At 42.8% G+C, this 26,106-nt stretch overlaps 1 protein-coding gene and 1 non-coding gene across 2 annotated transcripts in view; one reads left to right on the forward strand and one right to left on the reverse strand.

The window, feature by feature from the left end:
- The window catches only part of KCNMA1 (potassium calcium-activated channel subfamily M alpha 1), a 1,099,869-nt gene that overhangs the window by 971,168 nt on the left and 102,595 nt on the right, over nt 1–26,106 (reverse strand). The gene's annotated exons all lie outside the window — the stretch shown is intronic.
- Nucleotides 10,852–10,958, forward strand: LOC115869994. Its single transcript, XR_004046468.1, has one exon. It is a non-coding gene; the product is annotated as a U6 spliceosomal RNA (small nuclear RNA).

Consider the following 26,106-nt stretch of genomic DNA (forward strand, 5'->3'; position numbering starts at 1 on the left):
TTTGAACTTCACTTAATGTTTATGGCACATTCTAAAACAGCTTTCAAAGATGTATTAATAATAGTCAATTATTTTCTTTCACCTTGAGCTGAGCAGAAGCTCTGGATCCCATTGAATCTTCATAGCAAACTCGGAAGGTGAGTATTATCTTCCTTGTATGGATGAGAGCTGCCAATAATTAGTCCTTGTTACGCCAATTAATTCCTGGAATGTTCATTACTCTGTTCTCAGGAAAGTAAGAACACAGATAGTGAGGCTGACTTAGAAGACACCTCTCGGACATGCTAGAGGTCCACTCCTCACTGAGTGGTGAGTAGCTAGATACCAGGGTAGGTTAAAATATATATATTCCTACAAAATCATAGAAACCCTTATTAAATATAAACATCACAGCGTGTGAAGCTATATCTCCTCAACTTATCCCCAATCCACAGGTGTACACTTCTGAAGGCAGTGTTTCTCTCACTCCAACCCTTTCCCAAGGAATTCTGTGCTCTGATTTTACACACACACACACACACCCCCATCAAAAGGACAGTCTGGCATCCGCAAGGAACTCAAATCACATTCTTCTGAAACATTCTTTGAGTTTGGGGGCAAAGAAGTCTGAAGGGACAGTATCAAGGCTGTAGGGTGAGTGGTGTACGGCTTCCCAATGAAATTCTCATAGGAACGTCTTTACTCTCCTGAAAGAATGGGCAGGAAGGAAAATCCCTCAGCGCAAGTTCCCAGTGAGGCTTTTTCCTGACTCCTTCCTAATGAGCCCCTATGGCAACCCTGCTGTCGGCAAGAAACTGTTTCAAGATTACTAAGATCAGTGGCCATAAGTTCCTTTTTTGTTTTTGTTTGGTTTTTCCTATTTTAAGGGTTTGATTATTTACTATGCATTGTGAGCAAGGACCTCATCCTGCCTGGATCCACAGTCAATGTTCATGGAAACAGCCGTCAGGAGATCAAACAGTGCATTGCATTGCTACACAAGACCTCTACAAAGCTCTGAACAGCAAGGATGCCGCACTAAAGGCCACGGTGTGCCCAGCCCAAGCCATTGCACTTTCAATCACCTCAAATTCATTAAAAACTGGAAAGGACATGCATGCTACCTGATGAAACAGAAGGGAAATACAAAAGAGGAAGGCCCTCAACATACCATAAACTTCTGAGCTGGCCACTCTTCTTCAATTTGCTCCGACAATACATCCCCTTAGAAGCCACTGGTTTTATTGTTGTTGTTGTTTAAGGAAACTAAGATAAGTGTATTGCTGAGAGAATTTGTCTACAGCCAACCACCAATTTTGGAGATATGTTTTGTTGAACTAGAACCCTAGTAGCAATACGTTTAGACTCACCCTCCCATATTTTCAGAGCATTTCATCACAAGAATGAGGGGAGGGCGACAGAACAATCTAGACCCTGAAAGAGCACAACTGAAACTGCTCTTCAACTCCCCAGCTTGAACCCAGGGCCGGAGTCACAGAAGGGGCCTGTCAGCTGACCTTGGTCCAAGGGAATAAGTGGTTTCTGTCATCAAGTCCATTCCCATTTAGAGTAACCCAATATGACCATGGCAGCAGATCACCAGCTCTCTCTCCCTCAGTTCAAACTGCCAGCCTTTCAGTTAGCGGCTGAGTGTTTAGCCACTGTGCCACGACGGTTCCTCCAAGATCTCCCCAGAAAGGGAGTCAGCCCTCCTAGGCCTTGCCCTTGAGCCAGTCAAGAGCACTGCTGGATGTAGTCTCAGGATCCCCAAAGCTCTGCCCAGCACCATCCGCCTCCCAAATGCAAGCAAGAGGAGAGATGGAACAACATGAACTCAAAAGGTAGAGACCCCAAAGCAACCATGGAAACAGGTGCCTTGGCACCGAACACAGGGTACATTTGCTGGGCCTTGGGATCACCTCAAGCAATACCACTATTCAGATAAGACGTTCATTCTTTTAAGTGCTCACAGCCCAGAAGATTTAAGTGGGAATGTAACTGGTGGATCTACATTTAGGCACCAATGCTTCCCCAGTGACACACTTCCACCTTTTCTACTTGAAAATAAATGGTGGCTTATTCTGACCTGAAATAGCCCCAGGAGACTAGTCACTCTCGTGGACATTGGTCAGCCTATCTCTTGGCAACCACGAGTTGGTTCAGAGTAGGAAGGCATAGCAGTCTCTTTAGGACAATATGTTAGACAGAACATATTGTTTCTCTAGAGAAACAAAACCAGGACACTAATAATTTTATAGATAGCATAAGAAATAAACAGTTAATTAATCTATAAAGCAGTACAAATGGCTCAGTGCAACTCACTTCCGTGAGACAGCTAATACACTGGCAGTCCTTCAAGTCTAGAGGGCCTCCGGGTAGTCCTCTGTAGAGCAATTCACGCTATCTGGCCACAGGCAGCAAACAGCAAGGCAAGTCACCAACAGTCAGACAGGGTCTAACAGTCCCCAGCTCAAGAAATGTATATTCCAGTAGCGTGGCAAAGCAGGTCTTAAAGGAACCTCAACTTACAGCGAAACAGTCCAAGAGTTAGGCGTCCCACAGGTAGTGTAGCTTGTAAACTGAGGCACAGAACAAGCAAGGCAGCCACACACTGGTCTGATCATCAAAGAGCAAGAGACAAGAAAGGTGAGGCTCGCTGAGCCATTTATCTCTCCGCCCTTCAATTAATCCCACATGTGTTCATTGGCCATGTTGGCACAATAAACCTTAACTATCTCAGACAACCTAAGGCAACAGGCATATACCCTGGACTGCAGTTAGGATGTATACACTGGTGCAAACTACCAGTTATTAAAATACTGTAATACTTTTCACATGTTAGCAGATAGCGCCTGCCCTGAACTTTGCTGTACCTACTAACATCATCCTGGCCCGCAAATACTCCAGATCTCTCATGCCTAGCAACGAAAAGGTTGGGACCTCACACAAGGTGTCCCAGAACTGTGCTGAGACCAACACTGTGGATGATTTTTTTAAAATCATTTCATTGGGGGCTGGTACAACTCTTATCACAATCCATACATCCATCCATTGTGTCAAGCACATTTGTACATTTGTCGCCATCATCATTCTTAAAACATTTGCTTTCTACTTGAGCCCTTGGTATCAGCACCTCATTTCCCCCCACTCTCCCCGGCCCCCTCCCTCATGAACCCTTGTTAATTTATAAATTATTATTATTTGTCATATCTTCCACTGCCCAATGTCTTCCTTCACCCACTGTGGATGATTAAATTGTGTGAAAACCCTCCTAGTGGTACAGTTCAAACACACAAGGGGTTCCTCAGGATAAAAATAAGGTGCTCTGTTCTCATATAGATTTATAACACTGGAAGCTCTATATAGGGTTGCAGTGAGTCAGAATCAACTCTATGCCAGTGGCTGGGTAGATTGTGCCCAATTGATGGTGCTACAACATGATCCAGTGACCTGTAATGAAAAGCCATTGTTAAGAAGCTGGGAGACCCACCATGTATTGTTTTGCTACAGGATGGGAGAGTGCTGTCTCCACTCCAAGAGCTCTAAGGGTTCTATAGTCATGGTAAACCTGAGAGCTGAGGAGGGCCTTCCACAAGCTAAAACAAGCAACTACATGCTTTTCTTCTCCAGAGATGCCTCTGCTCTTTTGCAGCTTACTGGCCTCCAAGGAGGCCTGTCCTTGGGCAGTAGAAAAATGAGGGGCTGGGGAGAGAGAGATTGATGGGTAACTATAAAATGGATTAAAGAGGAAGAAATAGAAGGCAAGAAGGAGATAGAGAGGTGAAGGAGGGAGCGAGGTAAGAAAGAGATTGATATTGATTGAGAGACAGTTGTTGCGAGTAAGGGAAAAAGCAGGTAGGAGAGAGGTAGAAGGAGGAAGATAAAGCAGGGAAGGGAAGGGAAGGGGAAAGGGGAAGAGGAAGGAGGAGAAGGAAAGCAAGAGCTGGGTTGGAATAGGCAAAAGGCTCCTCTGGTAATTTATAGGAACCCATTTGATCCAACAGGAGCGAAAAGAGGAACTACCTCAAACAGAACTATTATTTTTCCAATAGGATCAGACAGAAAGAGCTAACATTCATTGAACATTAACTATTTGTCCAGTATTGTGTTTGGGGCTCAACATGCATATCTCAATGCATAATAAAATCCCACAATGCAGGAGTATATATTAATACTGAACACACATACACAGATAATACTTTTACAGCATGTATTCTATTCTCGTTTTACAAGTATTGACTCACTGAATCTCACATCAGTTTGATAAAGTAGGTCTATTATAATCCCCACCACTCAACTCATACTGTGGTGGAGTAAATGTTTCTATGATGCCGGAAACTATGCCACTGGTATTTCAAATACCAGTAGGGTCACCATGCTGGATAGTTTTCAGTAGAGCTTCTACACTAAGATAGACTAAGAAGCAAGGCCTGGCTATCTTTTTGTTTAGCTCATTGAAAACCCTATGGGCTACCCCAGAATAGTATATGCCATAGAGCTGGGCAGTGAGTTCCCTAGGTTGGAAGGTACAGAAAATCATCAGCGGCTATAACAAGGGACTCAAGAATGACAACAGTCATGAAGATAGCATGGGACTGGGCAACATTCGGATCTGTTGTATTGTTTTGTTCTATTGTCCATCAGTAAGAATCAACTTGCAGCAACTACCTTCATAACTCCTCTCTTACAGGTAATGAATTAAGAGCAGAAAGTCTACACAACGTACTGAAGATCACATAGCTGATAAATAGCAAAGACTCAGACAGCTAGATTTCACAACCCAGCCTCTGCAATACTACTTCTGAATCGCTCCATTTTCCAGATGTGGTGACAGAGGTCAGGGTAAGTTTAGTTGTTTGCGATGCAAAGTTGGGATTAGAATAAGGTGACCCGACATCCCGCTTTTGGCGGGACAGTCACGATTTTTAACAATTTTTCCCACGTCCTGCGGCATTTTTAAAAAGTCCCGAGTTTTTGAAAGAATGCATGATAAGCTAGGGTATATGTTTTTCGGCTGCCATGTGGCTATTTCGCCAGGATATGACTTTTATCAATGGTGTCCTGCTTTACCAATGTTAAAATCTGGTCGCCTTAGATTAGAACCACAGCTGGTGTGGTCACTCACAAAGATGAGAGTAATTGCCTTTTTTTTTTTCACCAGGAGTGGATGTCTTCCAACATTTAATCAACTGACTGCTACAAAGAGTCCATTTAATGGAGAGCTAAATATCGTGCTTGAATCATTACAAGGCAGAGCCTGGAAAGACCCTGGCAAAAGTCAACATCTCCATTTTACCATCAAGGAAACCAGTTACAACATTTTGTCCAAAATCGCACAGCTAATAAGTGTCAAAATCAGGGTTAAAAGCAGGTGTCCAAGATTGGAGCTTTGGGGATTTGGTAATGGTCATTTATCTTTTCTGCCAATTTTTTTCAATAAATATATGTTAATGCACATGCGAGCCAGCCCACAGCTGGTATGCCACACCCCAACAATCCTGGCGGTCTAAGAAAGAGTCTCAGCTGCCCACATTTTCACAAGTGGCTGTACCAAACTCATGGGTATTCACGCTTTTGAGTAAGCACCTGGATTTTATGTAACTGTTTTCAACATGTATTGGAGGCGGCATCTAGATTTAGAATTAACATTCAAAGCAGTCTGCTGCACAAATGTAGACTTCCCTGGATGAGGTTGGCAGAAACAGTAAAATTGGCATACATAAAACAGTTCCTTCATACCTTAATAATATTGAACTGTAAAAATAGACTGTCACAAACACACAACGCTTTAGCTGCACTATCATTCCAAATTAATTACAGGAGTCAAGTACAGCCTCAATTTTTTTAAAAATAAAAATATTTAACTGTCATCATCTTTATTTTTACTTGTCAATGTAATACCCTGGTCCTGGCAGTTTTCCCTGGACATTTGCCACTATTCAATCTAGAGCTTTAGTAATTAATTAGTTGGAATACTAACCTGCATATTATGTAATGAAACCATCTTTATAGAAGCTGCAGCTTCAATTCATTTTCATGACTATATCATTTTCTATTCCAAGAGTGCAGCAAAGAGTTAAAATGCTCTGCTACCAACACAATGATTAGAGGTTCAAGCCCACCCAGAGATACCTCAGAAAAAAAGCCTGGCAATGTGTTTCCCAAAAAAAGAGAAATTAACCCTATAGAGCAAAGTTCTACTCTGACATAAGTGGGGTTTCCCTGAGCTGAGCTGACTCTAAGGCAAATGAGTTTCATCATAGACTAGTCCAAGGGTTGACTTGTCATCCATAGCATGAGTCTCTCCTGTATTATGTGTCCTGAGTTGTGCTGAGAGGGACACTTCAATAAAGACATCATTTTAATAAGGACCATAGTACAAAAAAAGCAACACTTTAATAATCTTCATAGTTGAGGTTTACACCAAACTGCTATCAAAACTTCTTAGTATCCCTTGTCCAGAAAGGATTGGGGGAAGGGAGGCATTTACTCTTATATTCTGAAAGTTTCCATTCTTGCTCTTAGCCCAAAACTGAATTTTCGCTTGTCAACTTGAACCCCTCAAAAAGTTCAACTATTTTTGGCTCAAGCCAGGGCTAAAGAAACACATTTTGTTCATAGGTATAGATATACATATATAGATAGATATAGATATATCGCATAGATGCCTCCAAACAACCAAGCTTCTAAAAGCTCAAGCTTTGAAGCCAGCTAGTACTCATAGAGGGAGAACCTTCCCAGGTACAGGAAGTCTGAAAGTCAGTAGAGTGAAGGGGAATTGGAATTCTACTTTCCGTCAGTGTTCTTACTACGTACTAACTATATTAAAGAACCGTGTCATTGTGAAGGGTTCAGAATGGTGGGGCACGGAGCTTTTCCTCCTCTCTAACGTGTTCATCTTTCCAAGAAGCCACATTAGTCCAGGGACAAGTTATTTAATTGCTCTTTGTGCCCAGACCCTGTTCAGCATTTGCTCTTCTCATGCATCCTTTCCAACCACAGCCATCTCCAACCTTACACCCAATGGTGGGATTCAAATAATTTAAAGGCTGGTCGCTGCCAATTTTAGGTATTAAAAACATACCAAAGGTAATTTATTACTGTATCTACTCAAGTATAAGCTGAATCGAATATCCGCTGAGGCACCTAATTTTACCACAAAAACTGCAGTTAAAATGTGCTGAAGAGGTCTGAGGGGTCGGCCCAATCTCAACTACGTGGACACCTGCCCCTCCCCCCAGAATAATTTATTTCAGAGGACAGCACTGAAGCTGCAGCTCAGGGAGAGGGATATGTCTGATCAGAGCACACGGGAGCAAATGAAGGAGGAGGAAGAGAGAATGCAGCACATCCTGGCCCACCAAGCCTTGAGGACCATATTCCCACTCAGAGCAGCCAATCCACAGAGAAGGCCATATGGCCGGCCCCACTATGAGACACAACATCCCTCACTGACCCATAGCCCTATGGGGGACAACACTGGAGACACAGTGCAGGAATTGTGCTGGATCTGATCCCACCACACGGAGACAAAACACTAAGGGCATGCAACAGAACAGCAAGGGGAACAGAGCAACGAAGTCTCCAGGGACTACTAAAATAGACTTTGGGGCCAGGGCTTGGCGCCCCACAGACTCGACTGGAAAACTCTCCTAAAGGCCAACAAACAGTCCTTGAACTAACTACAAGCTTTTCTTTTTTGTTTTGCTGTTGTCGTTGTTTTTGTCATTGGCTTGTCGTTGTTTTTGTCATTGGCTTGTTGTTGTTTTGTTTTCTTTTGTTTCTTAGTTTTGCTCTGTCTTGTTTATGTGCATGGTATTATCTCTGCAGGTCTGTCTAAATAAGATAGGCTGGATGAACAATCTGGAGGAGAAATCAAACAGGACCGATGGTTCTGGGGGGACATGGGAGTGGGGGAGGGGGAGGGAAAGGTAGTGGTTTTAACAAACCCAGGGACAAGGGAACAACAAATCGGTGGTGAGGAGGGTGCAAGAGGCCTGGTAGAGGGCATAATCAAGGATAATGTAACCAAGAGGAATTGCTGAAACCCAAATGAAGGCTGAACATGATAGTGGGACAAGAGGAAAGTCAAAGGAAATAGAGGAAAGAGCTAGGAGGCAAAGGGCATTTATAGAGGTCTAAATACAGGCATGTACATATGGAAATATATTTATATATGAGGATGGGAAAATAGATCTCTGTGCATATATGTATAAGTTTAGTATTAAGGTAGGAGATGAACATTGAGCCTCCACTCAAGTAGTCCCTCAATGCAAGAATACTTTTCGGTTAAATTGGCATTCCATGATGCTCACCTTTCCAACACAATCGCTGAAGACAAAGCGGGTGCATAAGCAAATGTGGTGAAGAAAGCTGATGGTCCCCAGCTATCAAAAGATATAGTGTCTGGGGTCTTATAGGCTTGAAGGTAAACAAGCGGCCATCTAGCTCAGAAGCAAAAAAGCCCCCATGGTAGAAGCACACCTACCTGTGTGATCACAAGCTGTTGATAGGATCAGGTATCAAGCATCAAAGAACAAAAAATCAAATCATGTGAATGAGGGAGTGTGTGGAGTGGAGACCCAAAGCCCATCTGTAGGCAACTGGACGTCCCTTAAAGAAGGGTTGTGGGGAGGAGACAAGCCAGTTAGGGTGCAGTGTAGCAATGTTGAAGCATATAACTTTCCTCTAGTTCCTAAATGCTTCCTAACCACCACCACCCACCACCCCTAAATATCATGATCCCAATTCAACCTTACAAATCTGGCTAGACCAGAGGAAGTATACCGGTACAGATAGGAACTGGAAACACAGGGAATCCAGGACAGATGATCCCTTCAGGACCAGTGGTAAGAGTGGCAATACCAGTAGGGTGAGGGAGGGGGGTGTAGAAAGTGGGTACCAATTACAGGGATCTACATATAACCTCCTCCCTGGGGGACGGACAACAGAAATGTGGGTGAAGGGAGATGTTGGACAGTGTAAGACATGACAAAATAATAATTTATAAATTATTAATGGTTCAAAGGGAGAGGGGATGAAAGGGGAAAAATGAGGACCTGATGCCAGGGGCTTAAGTGGAGAGCAAATGTTTTGAGAATGATGAGGGCAACGAATGTACAAATGTGCTTTACACAATTGATGTATGTATGGATTGTGATAAGAGTTGTATGAGCCCCCAATAAAATGATTGGGAAAAAAAAGAAAATCAAGAAAGCAAAAAATTAAAAATTAATTAATTAAAATGTGCTGAAAAATTCAGCTCATACTCCAGTATATACGGTATTTCATATAGTTAATAAATAAGAACAATAAAAGAGGCACACAAAAATAGATCAGTTATAAGAAAGGATTTTAAGATACTAATGAAAAAATATTAATATTCCCCCCCCCAAATTAAACTGTTATTTAAGATACAGCTATATTGCTTCGTGATTGGCATCCTCACTTACAATATTTTTTGCTTTAATCTGAGCATCATCAGCTATGCGATTTATCCTTAATCATTTTTTCTCTGTAGGAGTAGGATACTGTTCCTCTAGAGAGAGGCCAATTAGAAAACAGATATTGTGCTTGATATGCTAGAAACAGGTGACTGCTCTTTTCTGAACATATTATGTTAATCTTCGAAAAATCCCTTTCCACTTCTGCTGAACTCACAGCACTTGTTCTGACAATATTTTTAGCTCTTTGAACACTTTCAGGAATTGCATAATTCATTCATAATATCTCATAGGAAGTTGGGGATTAGCACAAAGCTGAAAGGAATTACAGCTTGTCACTCTGGTGGTTCGACACTTTTTCTCTTTATGTCGTATGTTTGTCTGCTGAAGTAACAAATGCAAGGGAATAAAAATGTAGTATTTCATCGAAAGTGTAACAAATTTTATGAAATGAATACATAAGCATTACAGTATAAGCGTAGTTCTGACTTGTTCTACCTATGACGGAATGCACATTATTGCAGGAGCATAGAATATGCTGCTGCACAGATGAAGGTTTTAAAATTGTACAGAATGCAAAATTTCTGATCTCCACATTGGATGGCTCCCCAACCACCCACCTAAGAGAGAACCCTGATTAGAAGTGCCATTTTAACAACCGGTTCACCAAACTCAACAAAAATTTAGGTATCAGTTCTGTTCACCCACTGGGAGCCAACTGAATCCCATCATCGCTTACAACCTTACACCCTCCAGATATTCCCAGTATCCACCGAGGCAGAGAATGAGTAGAAGTGTCTGGATGAGAAAAATTGGAGGGTACCCAGTTGCTCCATGTACCTTCCGAGTCCATAGCAAACCTCCTCTATCTCCTCTTCCTTCCACTGACGCATAACTCCTTCACACTCTGCAACCCACTCTCACATACAGATAGTCACAAAGGGTGATGGAACCACGGCGCCCAGTATCCCTGAGTTATGTGGCACACACATGGCAAGAACTCGGACCCAATTCTGGCACTGTCCTGGTGGGCCTATGAGAAACTCACTTACCACTCAGTCAAAGGGGGCTCAGCCCATCTCCCCTGCCCACCACTTACAGTCATTCTGAGACTCAAGTGGAATTGTGGATATAAGCGTACTCTGGAGCACGGCACAATGAAAACACATTGCTCTTACGAACTCAATTGCCGTTTGTGCCCAGACCCTGTTCAGCCTTTTCATCTAGCCTTTCTAACTCCAGCCAACTCCCACCTCATAGATAGTCCAACCAGATAGTCCTAGTCCCAGCAGAAGCCGAGAATAAGTGATGTAAACATACCATCTAAACACATTTCTCTTACTAAAGTCTTGTACACTGCCAGGCAGGGTGGTGTGTTTTTTAGAGGATAAAATGCAAGAGATCCTACCAATAAAAAATATGATGCTATGAGCTTACTTTGTCAGCACATGTACTAGAAGGGGAGTGTTACAGAGAAGATTAGTATGGCCCCTGTGCAAGGGCGACATGCAAATGCGTGAAGCAGTCCACATTTTTCTGAATTATACATGTTGAGTTGTAGAATGTTTTGTTGCGCATATTTTGCCACACTTACAAAACACAATGATTACGTGAATAACTATCAGTATAAGGAAGAAGAAAATGTTCTCAAAATTGATTGTGTGCAACTCTTCTTGATACGATTGAACTATTGAATTGTATGATGTGTGCATAATGTGCCAATAAAACTGTTAAAAAAAAGACTGAACTGGCAGGCAGAAATAAGTAACTGAAAGAGAAGAACAATTTTATCCAGATGAATTGAATGCTTTTATTCATGCAGAAAACCTGCAAGTACATGTTTAAAGCAGCTTCATTCATAACGCATGAAAATTGGAATCTACCAAGATGTCCTTCAATAGGTGAATGGATCAACAAATGGTGGGGCATCCATGCAATGGAGCCAGAGAACAAAAGAAATGAGATGTCAGGCTATGAAAAAACATGGATACCCTTAAATGGATAATGCTAAGTGAAAAAAATCAGTCCAAAAATACTGCATACTGTATGAGTCTAACCATATGACAGTATAGAAAAGGCAAAACTGTAAAAACTGAGACCAGTGCTTTCCAGAAGTCCATATGAAAAAAGAGAGAAATAAACAAACAAAACAACGCCATATTGTTGAGAATGAGGAGGGTTGAAGCAAAGACCCAAAGCCCATCTGTAGACAATGGAACATTCCCCCACAGGGACACCAGGAAGGGATGAGTCAACCAGGGCGCAGTAAAGCACCAATGAAACACACAATATTCCTCTGGTTCCTTGAGATTTCCTCACCCCCCACTATCATGACCCCAGTGCTGCCTCTCACTTCAGACTAGACCGGAGCACGTACACAGGTACAGATAATAGATAACAGCTCATGACACACGTAATCCAGCAGCAGGAATAGGAATAGTGATTCCAGAAGGGTAGGGAGAAGGGGAGAAGAGGAAGGGAGGGAGGGGGAACCAATCATAATGATTGACACACAACCACACACATCCCTCTACGGGAAGAACAACAGAAACCATGGGGGAAGGGAGACAGCGGTCAGTGTGAGACATGAAAATAATAATAACTTCTAATCGATCAAGGGGTCACAAGGGGGGAAGGGGAGGGGGTAAAAGAGGAGCTGATAACAAGGGCTCAATAGAAAGTAAAAAAATAATAATAAATAAATAAAAAGAAAAAAAAGAAAGTGTCTAGAAAAGAATGATGGTAACATATGTAAAAATATGCCTGATGTATGGCTTGTAATAAGAGTTGTTAGAGCCCCCAATAAAGTGATCTTTTAATTAAAAAAAATAAGATAGAAAAAGAGAGAGGGACGCCTGGAGTGTGCAGGGCACTTTGAGGGCTGGAGAACTACTCAGCATGACGCAGTAATGGTATTTGATGAGTCAGTCTACATCCATACTGCTGTACAGCACATAGAATGAACCCTAAGGCAAAGTAGATACTTCAGTTAATGATAATGTGTCAATATTGGTTCAGCAACTGGAACAAATGTACAGTGGAGTGAGACACATAGAGATATATCACCTTTGTTATTAAATACTTTTATTGGGGGCTCTTACATCTCTTATCGCAATCCACTTTTTAAAAATCCCTGCCATCGGGTCAATTAGGACTCCTAGAGACCATGAGTCAAATGCCCCTGTGGGTGTCTGACACTGTCAATCTTTCCAGCAGCTGAAAGCCTCGTCTTTCTCTCGAGGAGTGGCTGATGAGTTTGAACTACTGATCTTTCAGCTAGCAGTCCAAGGCATAATCCACTACCTATAAAGAGATATAGATGCTGAAACTCTGTACTTTCTCCTCCATTTCTATAGAGCTGAGACCGCTATTTTGAAAACTGCCGTCTGCTGCGTGAAAGAGGAGAACTGACCCTGTGATCTCAGCTCCTCAGAGGGGGGCGAGTTCCCGTGAGAGTGACGCTCACGGAGGGCTTCCTGGAAGAAGGGATTCTAGTGCACACTGCCCTAGAGGATGCTCGTGTGCTGATTAAAGGTGTTTTGCACACAACACTTTCCTAGACCTAGAGTTCTGCAGCATAAGGGACCAGCTGAGTGTGTCTCGGCCTTTTCCTGGCATACACTTAGTCTCATCATAAACGAGTGCTGAGTGATGAATGAGCTGAGCCTCTGAATGGGCGCTTGGGTGAAGGAGGGAACCCTCGATAAGATAAAGTCTGTCCAGAAGGGATGCCGGAGCAAACTGGGCAGTCCAGTCTGGGTACGGGGGAATTCATAGAGGGTAAATGAGGAAGAGAAGGGTGATAAGGAAAGCTGGGCTCAGAGGCCTGGGCGTGGGGGTTGAGTGTGAAGGAAATCCACTCAAAGGAGTGACTTCATGAAATCAGTATTTTGGAGAACTTAATCCTACAGCTGTGGGTAAGCCCGCCTGAAGAAGGGAGTGAAGCAAGGCTCACAGAACAGGCCGAGGCAGCTGTGACCATTCAGACAGGTGGCGAACAGGGCCAGGATGCCAATGCCTGCCAGCCAAAGCATGCTCTGACTTGGCAGCATCCATCTCTACCCTGGTGGAGTTCTGTCTAGGGCCACATGCTCCTACTGCCTTGTTGAATGGAACCTCAAATGTCTTCAGTTCCTCCAAGCCAACACCCAACCCTTACTTCCTATAAGTGGCCACTTTTCCTTCCTGGACCCCTCCACCAGAGCTGAGTTATTCCAGTTGTAGATGCCAACTCTCATGGGATAGTCTCCCTTAAATGAGATGAACAGTGATGGGGGGTTGGAGGGACCCAAGTTGAAGGTAAACAATTGTCATTTCTGAGCAAGTTTTTCCAATGTGGGATCTTTCCAACAATTTTATAGAAGCCACTATCAGTTAAGTATTGGACTGCTAACTAGAAGGTTGGCGATTCAACCACCTACTGCTCTACAGGCGAAAGATGAAGCTGTCTGTTTCAGTGAAGATTGGCAGCCTTGGTAACCCTGCAGAGGGTGGCTGTGAGTCCATGGGAATGGGCTCAATGGCAGGGGGGAGCATAACTAAGGCAGGTAAGGCAATAATGAAACGAAGTCAGAGAGAACGTGCGACAGAAAGGGCCCAGTGGGCTCAACTCACAATTAGAACATCAATAAGAAGTAGGCCCTGGTAGTTAAGAGCGGGAGAGGGGCACATTGCCTCAGATCAAATTCAGACTTTGTCGCTTACTAGCTTCAGGACCTTGGACAACTGGGCACTTTGGCATCAATCTCCTCCATCATGAAATGATAGTACTGATAGTTCCCATTCAATAGGAAAGTGGTGGGAATTAAATGGCTTGCTTTATGATCACCATTTACTGCCTGGCATGTTATCCGTGGCTCTCCAGTCAGTCACTGTCTCGCATTGATCCCACACACAACAAAATGAAATACTGCCCTGTCTAGAGCCATCCACATGATTACATAAAGATCAAACCTTTGTGATCCATGGGGTTATTGGTCTTGTTGTTTACAGATTATTGGAAGTTGATTGCCAAATGTTTCTTCCTAGTCTATCTTCAGTCTGGAAACTGCAGAAACCGGTTCAGCGTCATAACAACATGCAAGCTGCCACTGGGTGGCTGCTGATGAATGGCTCCACTTGAGGGGCATTAGTCCAGAATTGAACTTGAGTCTCCCCCATGGAAGGGAAGAGTTCTACCAAAGAGCTTCCCCAGCCCCATAAATGGTCAGTAACTGGTAGCATAATGGGTTAGAACCTATACCAGTTTAGGTTATTTCCCAAAACCTAAACTGTCTTTCCCATCTGAGGGAGCAAACACCCTTGACTACCCTATAGTCAGGGCATAAATGCAAGCCACCCACTCCCCCCCAACCCTGTCCCCTATGCCTACCGCCAGCTATAATTCTCTTCTCATGGACACACAGAATAATCTAACACAGTGGTTCACAACCTCCCTAATGCCACGACCCTTTCATACAGTTCCTCATGTTGTGGTGACCCCCAATCATAAAATTATTTTCGTTGCTCCTTTATAACGGTCATTTTGCTACTGTTATGAATTGGGCAACCCCTGTGAAAGGGTCGTTCAACCCCCATAGGGGTCACGACCCACAGGTTGAGAACGGCTGATTCTCCTCCCCTTGACAGGCCTTCAGACTGATGAGGGTTGCTATTATGCCTCCACAGAGTATTCCATTCCCCAAACTGTTCCATGCTTCTCTCTGCCTTCATTTCTCTTATGTCTACCAGCTACACAGAGAAGATTAGGTATCAAGGATAGGTAAATAAAGAAGAAAACCTATTTTTTAAATAAAATAACAACAAAAAAGACCCTGAAAACTATTGCCTAGGAATTTCTCCCAGGGTCATGTGCCCCATTGACATGAAGTTTCAACACTCTGGGAAGTGTCTCTCATCCTAACTTCCACAAATGGGGGAGTTGGCTTCAGATCTCTCTGGAGCCACCTGAATAGTCCCACAGCAAAAAAAAAAAAAAAAGCACTTCTCACCAGGCACGAATGCTGTGGGAAGTGTTTGAAAATAAAGTTTCCAATTACAACTGGCATTTCTGGAGTGTCTTGCTGCTAGCTGCAGCTGTCCCACTGAAGGCCAGTGGCGTCATCGGCAGGTTGGACAGCCCAAGGCTAGGCTGGGCAGAAGGGTTTCTGCAAGTCACTGGAGGAGTGGGTAGACTGGAATCCCTCCTCAAGGTTACTGATGCCCTTCCAGAGTCGACTCCATTATTATTTCTTGGAATCGCACCAGGAAGATTCAGAAGCTATTCCTACATCCAGGACAATTTCATTTGACATCTTCTAAAAAACGTATTAGGTGTCCTGGGACCAGGCAAACCCAGATGATAGAAAACCCCAAAATTTTTACTGTACTCATTTCATGGGATGAAGAGGGGGGAAAGTGCTAGTTCTCTGTTATGAGGAAAGAGGAAGAAGAAGATAAAAGAGGAAAGAAGGAGGGAAGAAACAAAGAGGAGATGATTGGGGTAAGGGCCACTTATGCTGTCGCACAGTCCTCCTCGGAAGTCCCCCACTTTCTCTACCTGCCTCCCGCTCTGCTCAGGGGCCCTGGTCCTGGGAAGGCCCTCGCATGCCTCTGTTCGAGCTGAACCAAAGAAAGGGCGAAGGCTGGCCCACAGGGCTGAGGCAGAATTCAAAGTCAAGGCAAAATTCAAATTCCAAAGGGTAGGGGGTAGATGAATTGGACATAGGGTTTTCTGGCTGTGCCCAAACAAGATCCCTATCTTTCACCATGTTAACCCCAGGCAGAGCCATTGCAACCAGGACTAAGTCCTCAGCCAAGTGGCCTGGTGTTCAGTTTAGTGTAGTGGTCTTCTCGTCACAGAGCAGCTAGGCTTCCCCACAGACTTCCAGATAAATGGTTAACTCAAGGCACTGAACTCTTGAACTGGGGGAACTAGTGGCAATTATGAACGCAAATGCCCTTATTCATCTGAAGAGAGAATTCAATTAAATGAGAAATTGTAGGACCCTTCCCCAGGGAAAATGAGGTAGGGAAGACTATCTGGTATCCTGAATCAAGTACTAAAGGGAAGGGAAAAGAGGATGCAGCACCTTTACAAACACACAGCAGGAAATAAAGAACTGACTAGAAAAGAAGTAATTCAAGGTCACAGTCATTAAATGAAAGGTTCAAGGAAGGTTTGCCAGAGTCTCATGTCTATTTTCTTTCTAATGTATTAAAACAACACATTCAATTCAGCAAAACTGTCTAAAGTACTTCTTTAATGTCATCTTTAATGGATCCTTATTTAGATTTGCTGTATTGATGTTTCTGATAAAAACAAACAATTTAAGAATAAGCTTAATACTAATTTACTATACTTTTCATTTCTAGAAGTTCTATTTATTTTCCTCAAATATATGTGAACTTTTAAAATCAGCATATTGTTTCTTGCTTTGTATCAACTATTTCTTATATTTATTGCAACATTTTAAGTATATTGTTTATATTATATATAATTGGTTTTATTTCTGAAGCCCTTGGGGGTCTGATTCTTGTACTTATTGTTTCTGCTGACTTTCATTCATGGTGACCTATTTTCTCATCTTTTTTATAATTTTAGGATGTAAATCCATGTTGGAATGGGTAGACCTTGCCTACAGAAATCCTTCAAGACTTGGGTGAGAGGGATTTCTATCCAGAAAAGATGTGTACTTGATTCTGCCAGGTACTTTGAGGCTTTACTACCAACGCAAAATGACGGCAGGTTACAATTTGAGGTTTCCAGAGTTATACAGGTCGTATGGTATCAAACCCTCGGCCTGCATGCAAGCAGATCTATGATTACAAATTCTCACAGAATTCCACCCCACCCTTCCCTCATCTTTTCCTTTTGCCTGCTAACAGATGTTTACTGAGCCCCTGGTCCTCTCAGGGTCAGCTTTATGCAGAACTTTAATTTCCAACCCCGTTGCCTAGCAAAGACCCAAGTTCTAGTCCACCCTGGGCCATGTGTGTGCAAAGGCCACACGTTCTATGCTGGTTCTAAGTCCGATTTCTTGTAGCGGCATCAACATCTCTCTCGGGGCCTGGCTCTGTGCCTTTTGCTTCCACTGATTTCAAGTTAGGTAAGTCTTTTTCTAGCTCACAGTCCAGAGTTTCCAGGACCCTCTGAAGGCAGCAGCCTTTTAAAAAACAAAATTTTTGAAACCTTTATAAGAAGGGGGAGGGGGATAGACAGCAAAGGACTAAAGATATACAAAACAAACATAATTTTTTAAAAGTATACCATTGGAGCCGAAGGAGGATCAAAAATACTACGAAGAAGGAAGGATAATGAAGAACGTGGAACAGAGCAAGTAGATGAGACAAGGATTTACAGAGACGGCGAACCCTTTTCTCTCTTCTTCTTTTGTTGAGCTATTCTTTGTGCCACAGGATAGCTTTTCATTCTATGCACATAAAACACTGTCAAAGTTGGACATGTGGACATGATTTTGTGAATAGAATTCAAAGCTTTTAAAGAAACCATACAACATTTAATACTTTAGGTCCAGAGAAAATGCTAAATTCTCTCATAACACTTACTCATTTCATATCACAAACATTCTGAAAGATTCCATTTATAGCTTTAAACAGTCAGCTTTCTGAAAACTAAGAAGCTGTGGTGGTACAGTGATGAAAGCACTCACTCAACCAAAAGGTCAATGGTTCAAACCCATAAGCCACTCTGCCAGGGAAAGATGCGACGGTCTTTCTCCACAAGAATTGCCCCCTTGGAAACCCTGTGGGAAAGTCTATTCTTTCCTATAAGTTCACTGAGAATTGGGACAAAACCAGTAATGGGCTTTCTTGTTTTTTGAAAACTGGTCCTTTGCACTTTCTGCCTTTGCTCTCAGAAAAGGTTCATTGATTAATCAATTAATAACACATTCATATATACTTTAAAGGTCTCTTACCCAAAATCCTTAGTCCAGATATGATTTTAGAATTCTTATGTTCTCATTTTAGAAAATGAATAAGGTGAATTTACAGCTTTGGGCAGGATGTCACAATCAAGCAAATAAACATTGTAGCAGTGAATATATGAATATTCACATTAAGTTAAATGAATAAAGACCATAAAGTACCTCACTTCAAATCAGGTTAGATTTGTCCCCAAATAAATTAGGAAAGCCTACTAGTTTGAATTCGTCCAGTGAACTAGTGGACCATGCAAACTTCAGTCTCTATGACCCTGAGAACAAAAGAACGAGATAGTGCCCAACCACCACTGCCACCTGTCCTGAAGAAAACCCCACTAAAATCTGCTAGACAGAATGGAAGATAAATGTAGAACAAAAGTCAAAATTATTAAACAGAGCAAGCTTATTTGCAGACCGACTGGTAGATTCCCCAAGACGATGGTCCTGGCATTGGGTCACCAACGGGTCTGGAAGTGAGCTCCCTCCTGTGACTCAATTTTAAGCCAGACAATAGATAAGCCTATAAATGAAACCAACATTAGGGAGGTGGGTGCCCCTTAGAATCACCAACCATTTTAGATCAAAAGAGCAGCGTTTACCTGAGGGCAAAGTTCAGAAGGGCTGGAAAAGAAGGGAAAATGAAAACAGGAAAGAGAGGAAAGACGAGGAATAAGTGATGGTCCATTGAGGGGCCTGCAGTGAATGACATGAAATAGAATGCGTACGGGTTTTTTAATAGAAAACTAATGCTATGCGCGCTTAACCTTCACCGATTCACAATAAAAATGTTTATAAAGTAAAATCAAGCCTGGGTTTGGGGATTTGGAATTGCGAGTAAGGGGTGGTGAATATGTGAGAGCGAGAAAAAAATGCATACCCGACATTTAATTTTACATGCCCAATCCTGAGAGTCTCACAATCCATGCTCTGGCTCTCCAAAGGGACAGAAAGCAGTGATGAGTGGGAAACCACAGGAGCATGGGAAGGGGACGGCCAAGTGGGCCTGGCAGGGCTTGGGAGCCACATAGTTATAGTGTGTTTTTGGAATGAGAGAAAGTGTTAGCATTAAAACAACAGAATGTGTCAGCAAATTACCTGAAAAGATTTCTTAGCAAAGTCTCAGGTGCAAGTATAGTCCGAGCAGAGTGGGGAATGGCAAGAACACAGTTGGAATCTAGTCTCAAATTTGTGACTGCAAGACAATGTAGCATGAGGCAATGCGTCACTTTCCTCATGGGCAGCAGAGAGAACTGGATCAGATCAGGAAGACTACTTAATGGATCATCTACAATTATTTTTACGAACAAAGATCAGAGGCAAGCAGCCAGTACGTGGTGTAGTAAGAAATTACTTCTTAAATTTGGTATCTGTGAGATATTATATACACACACATACATAAGGATATGATCTAACATCGTAGATGAAAGGGCTTCTAAAAGTTTGTGGAAGTTTTTCATTATCTAATAGAAGCCTCCTCACAAACATCTATTTGTACATATAAGGCGAGAGAAGGCCCTGTTTTATTCGCTTTTGCTTCCATGGCATGAGTAAGTGTATGCATGTATGTACACCAGCATAAACTGACTATGTTTGAATAACTGAGTTTCACCTACAGGAATTCTTCAAGGTTTAGGTCTGGCATACATTCCTCCAGCGAGAATTGACTATTGGTTCTTTTCAACACTCTGAGGTACTACAAAATTAAAGCCGTCAGGTTAATTCAACAGCTTGGGGTTTCCTAAGTTACACAGGTAGTATAAAATCAAGCATTCACATACTCATACATACTAATGTACATAATCTAGCAAGTCCATACATATATATGCATACCTGTATATATATACTGACATAGAATATGCATGTATACAAACACAACATACTTCTTATTTGGGAACATAGTCTAGCATTTTTCAGCTTTACTGTATGAGATAATTTCTTTTGAATCTTTTCAGCACAATTATCCTGTAAATTATTTTTTCTGGTGTAATGTAATCCAGGTACTCTGTACTAAATGCATCCCAAACTGGAAGTTTGGGGGCAGCTAAGTCCTTTGTTTTTTGAGATATGCCTTAATGATTGGGACCTGGTCTCTAATTTTGTCTTCACTCACTCACTCACTCTGACTTCCTGAGCACACCCCTAACATCTGGGCCTTGCTGTCCCCATACATAAAATTGATAGTGGGCCATCACGGACTCATAGACTGATTGTTCATATAAAATGGAGGAAACAATGGCAATGATCTCAGAATGGTATGAAGATGACCTGACATTATTCTGAGAATGGTTCTTTCTGGCACAGGGTAAGTGCTTCTGTGTTTTTAAGATAAGATTTTGATTAGTACTTTGTGGCACTTTGAATCTAGTATTCACGATGCACATATAGTTGGCCCTTGGGGAGTAGGACTAATGGCTATTTTGAGGAGCCTCCAGATCCTATCACTGCAAGGCCTGGGGCTGGAGAGCATGTCCACCTCACTCTCCTCTCCTGCCTCACCCGAGCCTTTGAAGGCTCAGCTTATGATGAACTAAAACCAGAACTTTGTGCTTATCACCCTAGCTTCTAGGAGACAGGCAGGGGCATAGCAGAGGGATTACTCAGGATAAAGATTTTCCTAACCCTCCTTCTTGCCATCACCAGTACTCACAGCCCGGCTACCCCAAAGGCCCTCTTCTAATTCAAAGAAGCCTTGGGTTGTACAGACTAGATCATCTCCCACCAGAATTATAATCTGTCGAATTAGGGAGGAGAAAATGGCAAGCATAAAAAGATGAGAACGCATGACTTGGATTCTCAAAGGACTTGCGATTTCCTTTTCAGGAGCAGAGTGATTGCATCAAGCTGGGTATCATAATTATAGCGCGTAGTACATGGATCATCAAGTAACCACATTACCAGTCTACCCAGAACCTGTAGAAGGGATCCAGTCCAGCCTATACAAGAATCTCCACTCTACAACGCTTAGCAGATGAAAGCCCACCTCCCTGCACAGCTTCCCAGGAAGCAAAACTGGGAACTAACACTTCTCAGGGCCTTTGCCTTCACCTGTAGGCAAACAGGGGTTCTTCTACCAAGTTCAAAGCCTGAGGAAACCAAGGTTTGTTCCAAGGGCTTCGAGCAATGCTTCTCAATGTGGCTGTACATTAAGAACATCTGGGGAGTTAGTATAGCAGGTTATGGGTTGAGCTGCTAAGTAAATCTGTTTTAGTTGTAATATTTTCTGTTTTTTTTCCTCATTGAGGTTTTTCTCCATTTTACTTTGCTATCATTGCTAGTTTTGGTGGTGGTGGTGGTGTTTAAATGTTTTTCAGTATATGAAATCCAGGATCGGTGAATCTATAGAAACAGTAACTGGGTTCATGGGCGGTGAGGAAGAAACGGGAGCTGATAATAATGAGGACAAGAACAAAGAAAATGTCCGAAATTTGACTGTACTGATGATTGTTCAGCTCTTCTTACTATGACTGGGCCATCAAACTGTATGTTTGGTGAATTATATGCCGATAAAACGATTCGAATATAAATTAATTAATAAATATGATCACGCAGATTAACAACAACAAAAAGAGTTCAGCAGTTTGAAGCTCCCAGGAGAAAAGTGAAGCTCCCTGCTCCTGTAAAGACGTAGTCCTGGAAACCCAGGGGCAGTTACTCCATCCTATAAGGTAGCTATGAGTCAGGATCGACTCAGTGGCAATGAGTTCAGAGCGGTTTTGGTCTGGGGAGTTGTTAAGGATCCCAATAACTACATCACACTCAGAACTCTTTGGATAATAATATCTGGGCATTGTTTTGTTCATCTCCCCAGGAGATTCCAGTGTATATGTAGCTCCCTGTGATCCATTCCCCCTTTCCACACCCCCTTTCCCTCCTGGTATCGCCACTGTCACCCCTGGTCCTGAGAGGTTCTAGATTCCCTGTCCTAGATTCCCTGCGTTTCCAATTCCCATCTGTCCCGCTGTGCATCATCTGGTCTAACCAGGTCTGCAAGGCAAAATTGGGGTCCTGGTAGTTGGGGGGAGGAAGCGTTTAAGAACTAGAGGAAGAGTATGGGTTTCATTACTGCTATACTGAACCCTAAGTAACTCATCTCCCCACTACCCCTCTGCAAGGTATGTCCAGTTGATGAGACAAACTCTTATGGGAGCAGAAAGCCTCATCTTTCTCCTATCGAGTGACTGGAAGTTTCAAACCACCCATCTTGCAGTTAGCAGCCCATGTAACCATTACACTACCAGTGCTCCTTTAGAGTTAAAAAGAGACCCCAAATCTCAAATATAATTTAAGGAGCACATTCATTAAGTCTTACGTAGGACAAGACAAAGACATATTGTCCAGATGAAGGAGGACATTAGGACAAGGTCAAAATGACACCGCAGCTTTAATATTTTTAAATGGTTGAAAAATTAGAATATTTTTGATATATAAGACATTCAATCCTCGCTGTCCAAACATAACTTTTACTAAAACACAACCATGCTCACTTATTTTTGTATTATGGCTATCATCATAGCTCTAGTGCGGAGAGCAGCGCATCTCTGGTGAATCAATTTCTACTCTTCACAAGTGTTCTGGAGAGGGGGTAGGAAGTGATGGAAGGGTGGGTTGCTTTAGAAAAGAGGACAGGAAGAGTTGAATCCTGCAGGAGACAAAGCACTGGGCCGTTCACATATACAGAGTTCCTCATGTGTAGCCACCACTCTTCTGTCATTGTGTTGCTATGATGCTGAACAGATTCTAGAAGACCTTGCTGTCTAAGACAAACAAGGAATAAAGGACTGATAATCTACTTCTGAAAACCAGATAATAAAATTTTGATGTATCACACAATTTGATCTGTGAGTGACAATGGGGATGGCACAGGAGTGGACAGCATTTAATCTGCTGTGCACAGGGTCACCATGAGTTGGGGGCTAACTCAACAGCAACTAATCACAACCAAAGCAACAAGGTCCAGAAGCTGTAGCGTGAGAAGGGAAGATGATATCTCTTTTAAGCCTGTGTCTATTTTCTTTCCCACACCTGTGTAGTTCACTTCTCTTCTGAGCAGTCTGAGAAACCAATCCATGTTCTCGAGACAGATTCTTCTCTTGGCGTAAACAGCAGCTGGCCTTTAAGGTCTGTGCCTTGTGAGTGGGCTGCATGTGTCCCTTAGAGTCCACTAGAGAGCCTGCCATTATTTTATTCCAATTGTGGGCTCATCTGGGAGGACCCCTTTAATATCACTGAAACGGCTGTGATGAGGAGCTAATAAGATCTTCAGTGACAAACTCATCTAGCTCCTCCATGTCAAGAGGTAGAAATGGAAACCTAGACGAGTTGAGACCCTTGCTTACTGCGCTAATCCAAAGCCAAGCTCGCACCAAAATTCTGATCTCCTGATCCTCAGAGAAAAGGGTCACTCATCTGTTGATTTTATTTGGGGATGCCATGAGAAATAGCTCACCAGGGTGAAACAAGGCCATTAAAGGCAATTGGGAAACCCCGTGAACTAAGAAACCAGCCAAGAGAAAAGCCCACTGGCTGAGCGGGGCTGTTTCCTTCAAGAGGATCCTCTCAGGCATCAGCTGCTTTGCTGGAGGTGTCCGGCCGGAGGCACTGTCTGAAGCTGCTGGCCTCTAATTCCCCTGCTAACCCCTGCTTCATTGAACTCTAGGCCTGACTGAGGCGGTACTAATTATAATCAGTCGGCCATGTTGGGAGTTATCATTGGGTGGAAGACACCCATTTGGTCCTTAACAGGCATGGACCAGAGCCAAGATACCTACAAAGGATTTGGACCTAGGCTGAGGACAGAAAGCACCTAGAAGCTTTGAGCTATGCTCTTAATTTTACAGTGTAGTCAGGAGGAAGCATGTGTACACAGTAAAGTGGAGTACTTAAGACCATATATTAGGAAGCAGACTGTCTGAGTTCAGATCCTGGCTTCACCACCCTAACTAACTGAAACCTGAGGATATTGTTCAACCTCTCTGGCCTTCAGTTTTCTTATCTGTAAAATGAAGGTTATTAAGATCTGCCTCATGCAATCTGTTTCTCTTAAGGCCACTGCCCCCAAAACCCTATGAACAGTTAGTTCTCTATAGCACTTGGGATCACTGTGAGTTGAGTTGACAGTAAAGAACAACCACAAAAGATGCTCTTAGTATGGTTACTTAATGGGCTTGCTACCTGCAAGGTCAGTAGTTCAAAACCACCAGCCTCTCCAAGGGAGACAGATGAGACTTTCTACTCCTATAAAGAGTTACAGTCTCAGAAACCCACAAGGGCAGTTATTCCTTGTCCATTATATGTCAGAATATACTCTCTGGCAATAAGTTTATGATTTATAATAAAGGAGTTCTGGTCATATAGTTAAGGAGCCTTGAGGTGGTTATGCATTGGGGTGCAATCTGCATGACTGGCAGTTCAAATCCACCAGCAGTCCCTCAGGTGAAAGACTGGGCTTTCAGCTACCGTAAGCAAGATAGTCACAAAGAACCTATGCAGAAGTGCATCATCTGACCTGGAAACTTTGGTCTGCCTTCTAATATGAGTGTGAAGTATTCCCCTGAAGAGGCAATGGTATGTTATTGGAAGAGTCTTTGATCAGGAGTTAAATTTTACTTCTATTACTTTTTGTTTGACAGGTTACTTCATATCACAATATCCATCTTTTCTTTGTAATATGGGACAGCATCCTCATGACTATTTCAGCAGTGCTTATGAGAGTTGAATTAACCTATGTCTCCTGTGGTGGCTAGTTACCATCCAGTTGATTCCAACCTATGGAAACCTTGTATGTAGTGAGTGGAACTGCTTTATAGGTTTTATCGTGGTAGTAGGATTTTGGAAGACTATTGCCAGGCCTATATTCTGTGGTACATAGAAGTTGGTTCAAATAACCATCCTTTTTGGCTAGTAGTACAATGTTTAACCATTGCACACTTCAGAGACTTTTAACGTAAGATAAATGTAGTAAAACAGTTGCTGTTGCTTATACTACTTTCTTGTATGACTTGGGCAGGTCCTATTTCCAGACTTGATGTAATTTACTCCAGACTTCTCCAGACTTGATGTAGTTTACTAATCAGGAGAGAAGGGCAACATATAGAGGGACACTGATCCTGAGACACCCCAGCCCAAACATGGACTTTGGATTGTCTTCCTTTGTAGTACGAGAGTACCGGTGTTATTCCTCTTGTGGCCCGATGGCGCTCTCTCTCACCAGGCTATTTACATTCTGTGGTTCTGCCGTCATGTCCAACTGGGTGCTAAGCGTAGAGAGTTGTACACAACGCATGGCAGACACTGAAGAAGTCCTTCCCCGCTGGAGAATTCATCGCTGGGAGATTGAAGAAGAGGAAAAAGGGCATGAGCGTAGTTTGGAGAGCGAGGCCAAGAGACAGAAGTGGGACAAGATAATCAAATTCAGATTCCAGAAGAGCTGTCCTGGGAAGGCGGGACTTACAACATTCTGTCTCAGAGCCAGGATACAAGAGGGGAAGTCCAAGGAAAGAGAAAGTTGCTTGGCTTTAGATATGCTAAAGACTGGACCTGAAAGGTAGGTGTGCTCATTGAAAGCATTGCTACTCAAAGTATGGATAGAGCACAAGAAGCATGTACCCCTAACTTGCTTTTTAAAAAGACCCCCAAAGATTGCTATGGCTACAGTAGCTCGAAAATGTGTACTGCTCTGGACCAGAGCTCGGAACCATTCCCCCGATGGATGGTCGAGAAAGCTGTTTCCTCACTTGAGAGACTTTAAAAACGTAGTCTCA

The sequence above is a fragment of the Echinops telfairi genome, unplaced genomic scaffold, assembly GCF_000313985.2.
Source record: "Echinops telfairi isolate 266 unplaced genomic scaffold, ASM31398v2 ScPeMD7_70;HRSCAF=299, whole genome shotgun sequence".
In the NCBI taxonomy this organism is placed as follows: Eukaryota; Metazoa; Chordata; class Mammalia; order Afrosoricida; family Tenrecidae; genus Echinops; species Echinops telfairi.